The sequence below is a fragment of the Lampetra planeri genome, chromosome 19 (assembly GCF_965212315.1).
Source record: "Lampetra planeri chromosome 19, kcLamPlan1.2.h2, whole genome shotgun sequence".
NCBI lineage: Eukaryota > Metazoa > Chordata > Hyperoartia > Petromyzontiformes > Petromyzontidae > Lampetra > Lampetra planeri.
This window is the reverse complement of record NC_136125.1, coordinates 10,995,283-11,003,771: the sequence shown is the minus strand read 5'-3', so window position 1 is coordinate 11,003,771 and position 8,489 is coordinate 10,995,283.

Below are 8,489 nucleotides of genomic sequence, written 5' to 3'. Positions count from 1 at the left end.
ATTCCTTGTAAAAGGTTTCAGTTTGGTGTATAAACATCTTAACACCTGCTTTGTTGCCAGAAAAAAGGGGGAAAACCTATTCTCATCTAGGATGGTTTCATGGTCAACATTGCGCCGATTTATACAAAGCTGCCAGTCTGATGCGTACTGCCGCCTGGTAAATGCTGTGTGGAATTTCAAAAGTAAGCGGCAGTTTGCTGTTAGATACACATCGTGCTCTCGACCTCTCCGTGACATCCATGACGATAGCACATTACTGCGTGCCGATGTCACGTCCAAATTGTAACATTTTAAAAATTACCCTTTTAAGAGAAGATTCATCATACAATAACAATCCTAATGTAAGTCTCTATAACCACACAGGTCACCATTGCAAATCAATCTCAATGGCATTTCTCTCTCATTGAATGCAGAATGCAGAGAGTTTAGGCTTTCAAAAGGTTAAAGGCTCTTGATCAAGACATTATACCATTTTACTTTGTGGTAAAAATCTGAGGCATACAGGGGAGGGTGGCAAAACATTGTGGACGGCCCTTGGTATGTCATAGATTATTTTTTATGATATTTTATACACTAAAAATTGTGAAGAGATCGTTAATCATGATTCATGTACATTTCATTTTAGATATTGAACACTTGATAACTTCATACATGTTGTACCCCATAATGTGTATTTGTGAAAAAAAAATGCCCACTTCGAAAATCGTCAGATGCACGTTCGCCACTGGTCAAAACTCTCCCAAAGTTCGTAATGGACATCCTCGGGCAACTCGAGTCATCCAATAAGCAGCCACCAAAAATATTCTTCAAAATCACTTGGCTGGCATTTCATGTTGTTTTTAAAAAATCAGTAAATCGACAAAACCGGAAACCCAAATAAACACTTGGTACGTTAAGAGGCATTACGAGTCAGCCTGGTGATGCCAAATATATGCTTCCACGCAGATGATATTGCTGCCTCCTACATCGCGGAGATTTGAGGCAAAGCAGCTGCGCTCGGGACCACGTCTTTGGCTCAGCGTGCCTCCTGTTGCCTCGTGGTGCTCAGCTCGCAACAGTGAGAATTTTAACTTGTTATTTAATTTTACTTTGTTCATGCAGGAAATCCGCACTTGGTCGTAGGACTCTTTTTTCAGGAGGGTCCTGCTACATTGGGTTCTTATTTTAAGATATGTTTTGCTAATTAATAAGTGTTCACACAAGCAGGAGAAAATCGGAGCACCGCGAAAAAACCCACACACGTGTGGCGGCAACACTCTATCCCCCTACAGATGGAAACAAATGGTGATAAGTCCACATTCTGTACTGCCTGCTGCTGACAAGCCAGGGTATGGCACCGCGATGCTCACGGGAAGGAGATTTCACAACATCTGTGCGATCCACCAGCCACTCTGCTCAGTGCCGGATTATCCTAGTCGCAAAAGTAGCTACATACTGTATGCTACGGGGCCCCGCGCTAAATGTTTTCAAGCTATCAATTCCGGTTCAGTGATTCTGCACTTGCTCTATTACTATAGCACTATACCACCTTCAACTTTTATGAACGACTGGGTGTTTAAGGTTAGCGATTTGTCGTATTATCTGGCTGTATAGCAAATAAAAAACAATTACTTTACTATGCAAGTGAAAAATGTGTGTTTTAAAATGTGTCTTTTTTTTATTAGGGCCCCTTTATAACATATGCTGCAGGCCCCGCACCAGCTTAATCCGGCATGACTGCTGCATTACAGGCAGGCGCCACCACCGCCCGGCTACTCTCCCTCTTCCCCGCGACTGTGTCTGGATGTTGTGGGTGGTCAGACACACCGCAAAATATTTAAATATGGCTCAGAGACTCACAAAATGTTGGACGAGAGGTACCTTTTTTTTAGTCAACGTTTCTATATACGTTCAAAGAGGCGACACGGATGCTGATTTTGTTGACGTTGGAACTTTTAAATACACAGCAACGTAGGAGTAATTGCCTCGGTACTGAGTCGGTGGCCAGTAGTTGTGTAGAATGAAGATTATTATAGGAGAGTAGAACTCTTCTTATTCTTGACAAAGCATGGAGGTGTGTGTGTGTGGGGGGGCAAACTTTACACGTGCCATCTGTAATCTACCCAATAACCATTGCGAACCGTTGGCTGGTAGGCCAAGGGGCCGCAGCCCCTGGCGAGAAGCCCCTTCGAATCGAAGGCCGCGGCGAAAAGTGGACGCGGGGCATGAAGATTTAACACGGCGGACAGAGTTGACAGCCCATTGTGGCTGGCTGGTGCTCTTTCGGCTGCTTGCTAGTCATACACGAGATTTAAGCCGCACCTCCTCTACATAATAATAGGCTCAGTCAACCATTCTACACAACAAAGATTCATTTCCTTGCAGCGATTTCAGCCGCATCATCTCTACATAACAAAAATGGCTCAGTCCCTTTTACGTGCACCTTTACATAATCCGCACCTAGTTTACACAACAAAGGCTCATTCCTAACAGCGTGCTTCAGCCGCACCGAACCTCAAAAAAATAATATTCAGGGCCTACCTTGGCTCCTCCCACCCTCAACCAGTATATATATAAATACTGTGTTCTTGGAATTTCTCTCACTTGATACAGCTATCGTGCTGTGACAGTTCCACCTGAGGACAGAGGCTTGTGTTGCCTCCGAAACGTCGTGATTTTTATTTTATTTTTTATTTTTATTAATTTTACTTTTTTACCCACGTGATTTTACCGAAAAAACCTAAGAATACGAGACGAAACATCGGTCGAGACTCTGAGAGTCGAGTAAACAGCCACCGGAGCACACGACGGCTCCGACGAGCTCGCCTGTGTTTGCTTCTGCATTTCTGCATTGCCATGCATCTTACTGAACCCGCACATCCATAATCTGTCTCCCTTAAACGGCTTAATCGGACAGATGGCTTCAAAACACTCGCATTTGGAAATGTAATGTGTTTTCTATGTATCTTTCCTCCAACCCAAGTCAACCGAGGTCGGATTGTCAGCTGCGCACAATAACTCTGGGCCTGCATGCTAAATCCATAGAAGAGGGTTTTGTTGGAATATGTGTGGATCCTGAGACAAAAGAGTTATAAATCGTTTAATATGGAACGGTCAGATGTTGTTTTGAAACGGGATGATTTGCTTAGCAGATGTGCGTGAATTAGAGAGAGCGATGACGGATCGGAGAGGAGATGTCAGCAATTGTGAAACAATCACCACCAACACGACTCCCAAAGACAAAGGTCCACCATATAGCTGTAATATGCGTTTGGGACAAGTGCTATTAGCGAGCACCTATGAAGGCCTATGAAGGCCCGCATGGCACACGAGGGGGTGGGTGGCCAGCACCACGCCCGGCGATGTTTACACACCTAGGGGAGGCCCTGGAGCAGTTCAGATAATCGTCGCAGGCGTTGGCCGTGAGCGAGAATCAACCTCGGGTCGCAGGGCTTGAAGTGCAGCGACCAGCACAACCACCGCCACCATCACCACCAATGAGACCCACCACCACCACCACCACAAAATCCATCACCATAATGGCTACCATCACCACGAGACAGATCACCCAACGTTTCCATTGTAATCGTTCTAATAAATACAGTTCTACACTACAACCATTAGTCAATCCGTTGCTAAGTGAATGTCTCATGGATGTGTTTGACCATACTTCACCGCGCTGGTCAGTGCGGATTGACGAAGGACCGGTTCACTCGCCACTGGTGCTAGCCGTGGCAGGGAATCGAACTCAGGTGGCTGGATTCATGCCACCATTTATAATCCACGGTGCCATTGCCTCACGTTATTTCACATATGGGCCATTAATAAATAAATAAAACATTCGCAATAATATTTTAACACACGTACATTGATACCAACACACACACACAAATACGGTATCATTTGTAATAAACAGTGAAGAGTATTTATTGTTCAATCATTGTGCTGCTAATGATTTATTAACAATCACGTCACTTTTGATTTCGTCACTGCCGTTAAACCGACAGTTCTCATCCAGCAGTGACTTAACAAAATGGCTCTCTAACACGTACAAGCGGTCCCGAAGTAGAAGCCAAGGCCACGCTCGTCATTCACCTCACGGGGCAAGACAAAACAAACGTAAACACAAAAAAAAAGGACTAACGCAAGAAAAAAAAAGTTTCTGTACATTTTGTACAAGTCTCCAAGCCATAACAAATCACGAATAGCTCACAAATCCAGCCGGCCAGTTTGCTCTTAAATTTCGAGCCATCCACTCAGCGCCGCACTCCAGTGACACTAAAAGTGACGAGCCCTTGGGTGTCATCTTCCTCGCCGCCCCCCTCCCCCTCTTCCCGGTGACCACGGCTCGCTCTCTCTCTCTCGGAGCGAATTTCACACATTCTCCCTTTAATGCCCCGCAAGGCATTGGGCCGTCTGCTTTTCTTTAACACTTTCTTTTGCCCCACACCGCCCCACCCGCCCCACCTTTTATCGTCCGCGGGATCTGCAAACGCGGAGGTGGCGGTGGACGCAACAGAAATATGCGCTCGGTGCCGCGCGATGACAGCAACTGTCAGGGGCTGTCTCCCCTACAGGGTCGTCTCGTGGTACGTCCCAATCCCCTGGTGCCTCGCCCAGCCCAGCCCGCCCGTGTGCTCCTCCCTCCCTCCTCCCTCCTCGTGTTTTGAGATTGCCCAGCTGCCCGCCGTCGAGCTTGGTCCCGTGGTCCCAAGCGTTCCTCCGCGGTTAAATTGGGCGCCCGGTGACGTTTGGAGTAAACTCGCCGCGGTGAATAATGGGCAGAGTTTTTCGCGTGGTGGTGGTGGTGTGTTTTTTTTTCTTCCGTTCTTTTAATAAGACTCCCTTTCTCCTCTCTTTTTGTGTGTGTGTGTGCATTTTGTCTTTCTTCATAAACATTATAAATGTCGCGCTAATGCTTCTTATGCACTTCAAAGGTTCCAATGGCGTTTGGTAACCTGACCAAAAGCTGGGAATTAGTTTCGGCCAACGAAATATCGGTTTATTTCTGGCAAACAGAACCTTTTCTTGGATGAAATATGTGTTAATTCAGACACGTGTGTGTGTGTATATAACTCCACTCGTTCGTATTTACATGCACCGCAAAAATCAACGGAACTTTGTTTAAGGAACAGCTGCCACTGTGGATATTAACTCAATTTATATTTATTTATCTTTATCCCATTCAACACTGTTATTTATATTTAATAAGCCTTCAATTGCACCCCTCTTCTGTTCTTGCCCTTTAAACGTGTGCAAGCTTTTGAAGCAATGCCTACAGTAAAAATATCACGAGATTTAACGTCTCACCGCCCAAGTCCAGAGAAGCAGACGGGGTGATTCGAACGGTTGTCTCTCTAAAGCGGCGACAGAGGAGACAGCCGCCAGCCGAGTGCCTCAGATGGCCAAATGCCAGCGGCAACGCGAGTCATGAAGCCGACCAAGTGAAACATTCGTCGCCCAAGCAGCTCAAGTGGCCGTGGAGTCGTAAAACAAAACCGCATCAACCATGAGCTCGCAGTCAAATCCAAATACGCGTACCAAGTTCATAGAAATGGAGACACCTGTGACTGCAGGGATTCATCTTCTTGGTTCTTTCGGTAAAGTCACGTAGAAGGGAAATAATAAAATAATAAAAATAAAACATAATAAAATAATTCTCACGACATTTCGGCCACAACGCAAGCAGCCGTCCTCAGGTGAAGAACAGGTCTGTCAGACGCTGTCTTCTCGACAGACCTGTTCTTCACCTGAGGACGGCTGCTTGCGTTGTGGCCGAAACGTCGTGAGAATTATTTTATTATGTTTTATTTTTATTATTTTATTATTTCCCTTCTACGTGACTTTACCGAAAGAACCAAGAAGATGGGGACACCTCTCCATATCGCATCACGATCTCTTCCTGCAGTTCTCATCGCTCTGCAATCTCATTTGGTCTCTACGCTCCTCTAAATCACACTCCATCCACGTCTCTTGTCGATATCTCTCGCCAACTCCGGAGTTTTTTTTTTTATACATTTCACATGAGAGGGCTCCCGCCCCTCAGTCGTGTTCTGCTTCGAGTCCTCCCAACGGGGCTCTCGTCAATAATTGTACAGGGTGGTCCAGATGTATTGTGACAGCCATTGAATTCTATTCTTAGGTTTTTTTTTCGGTAAAGTCACGTAGGTAAAAAATTAAAATTAACTAAAGTAAAATAAAAATAAAATAAAAATCACGACGTTTCGGAGGCAACACAAGCTTCCGTCTTCAGGTGGAGTGATACAGCAATCGTGCTGTGACAATTCCACCTGAAGACGGAAGCTTGTGTTGCCTCCGAAACGTCGTGATTTTTATTTTTATTTTACTTTTATTATTTTTTTACCTACGTGACTTGACCGAAAAACCCTAAGAATATGAATCATTGCAGTCACGAAAGCTTCAAATCCAGCCATTGAATTCTCTAAAACTTAATATGTACGTAAGGTTTATTTAAGAACAGAAATGAATATGCAATAGAAAAAAAATGTTCGGGGTCTGTACATCACGTTACGGAGATATTTGCCTTGTAACTAGATGGGGTAAAGATGGTGTAAGCTGTTTGTGGGATCATTATAATCATCATCATAATCATCCAATAGTCATTATCATCATTCTCCAACAATCATCATCATAATCATCATCTTGATGCACATAATCATCCAACAATGATCATAATTGTACTCTGAAGATCATCATTACGGCGTCTCCTGGTTGTAAATAAAGTTCACAAGTAAACAAATGGATGGATCGTATTAATGAAACTTTTATCATTCTACAACCGCATCATCACAACCATCATCATTTAACATCCTGATGTATCCAATTAACCTAATATCCGCATCATAATTTTCATGATTATTATCAATCAACGATCATCATCCAACATCCTCATTATTTAACATCATTGTCTTCATCATTCATCATAATCATCATCATCACCACACTGAGCAGTGAGATCTAAACGTTTGTCCTCCTGTGAACCCAATTAGAATGGTGGCCCCAGACTAATGATCACCTGGTGTAATAGATCATCTGGGGAGAGTGGAGGGGACTGCGCATTGTCTGGGCGCATTTACCAAAGATTGCACGCTAAAATTAGTGTTTACACGTTTAACTGGCCCCACCCAAGTCTGGGAAAACAAACACGCAGAACTCAAGAGATTCCTGCACTCCTCCAGACTGAAGACAGAGTGCCGGCCCGAATGAGATAATGCCCGCTCGTGACAGCACGTCTCCCGCAGAGATGGAGCAATGCAATCACACCCTGTGCAGGAGATAGATTGGAGCATCGCGGCTGCTGCTGCTAATGATGACGAGGTCCGTATTGTTCTACGTTTCTTCAAAAACCACGGCCCATATTTTGTATAATACCAAGCGAACATAAAAAAAAGTGACAAACATTTCCAACAAAATCATTGTGATCCCAGTCAAATGAACAATACTCCACTCCACCCCCCTGTACACGACTCCATCTCGTGCGCCTTCATGCGCGTGTGCACTCTCACTGCCCTACTGCCTAGGACCGAATTTGTCACTCAATATTTTCCGGCACACTACTAAGGCTGTCAAAGAAGCATGGATGATCGGCATAAGGCACTACCACTACAGTGCAAGCTACGCATACCCGCAATAATCCCACAGTTATTGTACTATTCGTTCCTAAAATAATATATTGGACAAAATGAGTGGCCACGTGGACGACATACGGCGAGAAGGATGTGAGGTGACAACACAAGTTCGAGATCAGTGTCCCGGACTGTCCCGGCTGAAATTGACCACTGCCACTTCCTGCTCCTGCAGCCAGGTGGCTCGGCAGCTCACAATTGGAAGGTTACGAGTTCAAATCCTGGTTGGGGGGTTGACTCAGCCCATCAACCATCTGGGGTCGATAAAAATAAAGTACCGCTTTGTGGGGACAAGTCAACATCGGTATGTGCTTTGGACAGGGTTGACTCAGCCCATCAACCACTGGGGTCGATAAAATGAAGTACCGCTTTGTGGGGAGAAGTCAACATCGCTATGTGCTTTGGACAGATTCGCCCCCGACGTAGGAACGTGGACTTTCCACCAATGGCCCAGTTCTGTAAAATTGGCGATGAAGCACCGCCTCAATGCTCATTGTGAGCAGGAATGACTTTTTTTCTATTTGACTACCCTGCGTCGCTTGACGCTCGCATTCCTTCCTGCATCGCGTGTGCACATCCACCGGTGCGTCAACACCTGGACGGGACGATGCCGTGCGTGCGCAGGGGGACGGACACGCGCGCGCGCGCACTCTCACAACAAAGACAAAGACCCCCCGTATAGCCTTTAAGAGGCTGTCGGGACAAGTGTCGTTAGCGAGCACCTACGAATGCCAGCTCGGCACACGAGGGGGTGGGGGAGGCCAGCACCACGCCGGACTTTGTTTACACTCCGCAACAGGTACTCATTTGAGGCTGAGTCGACCTAGGGGACGCCCCAGGACCAGTTCAGATAATCGTCACCGG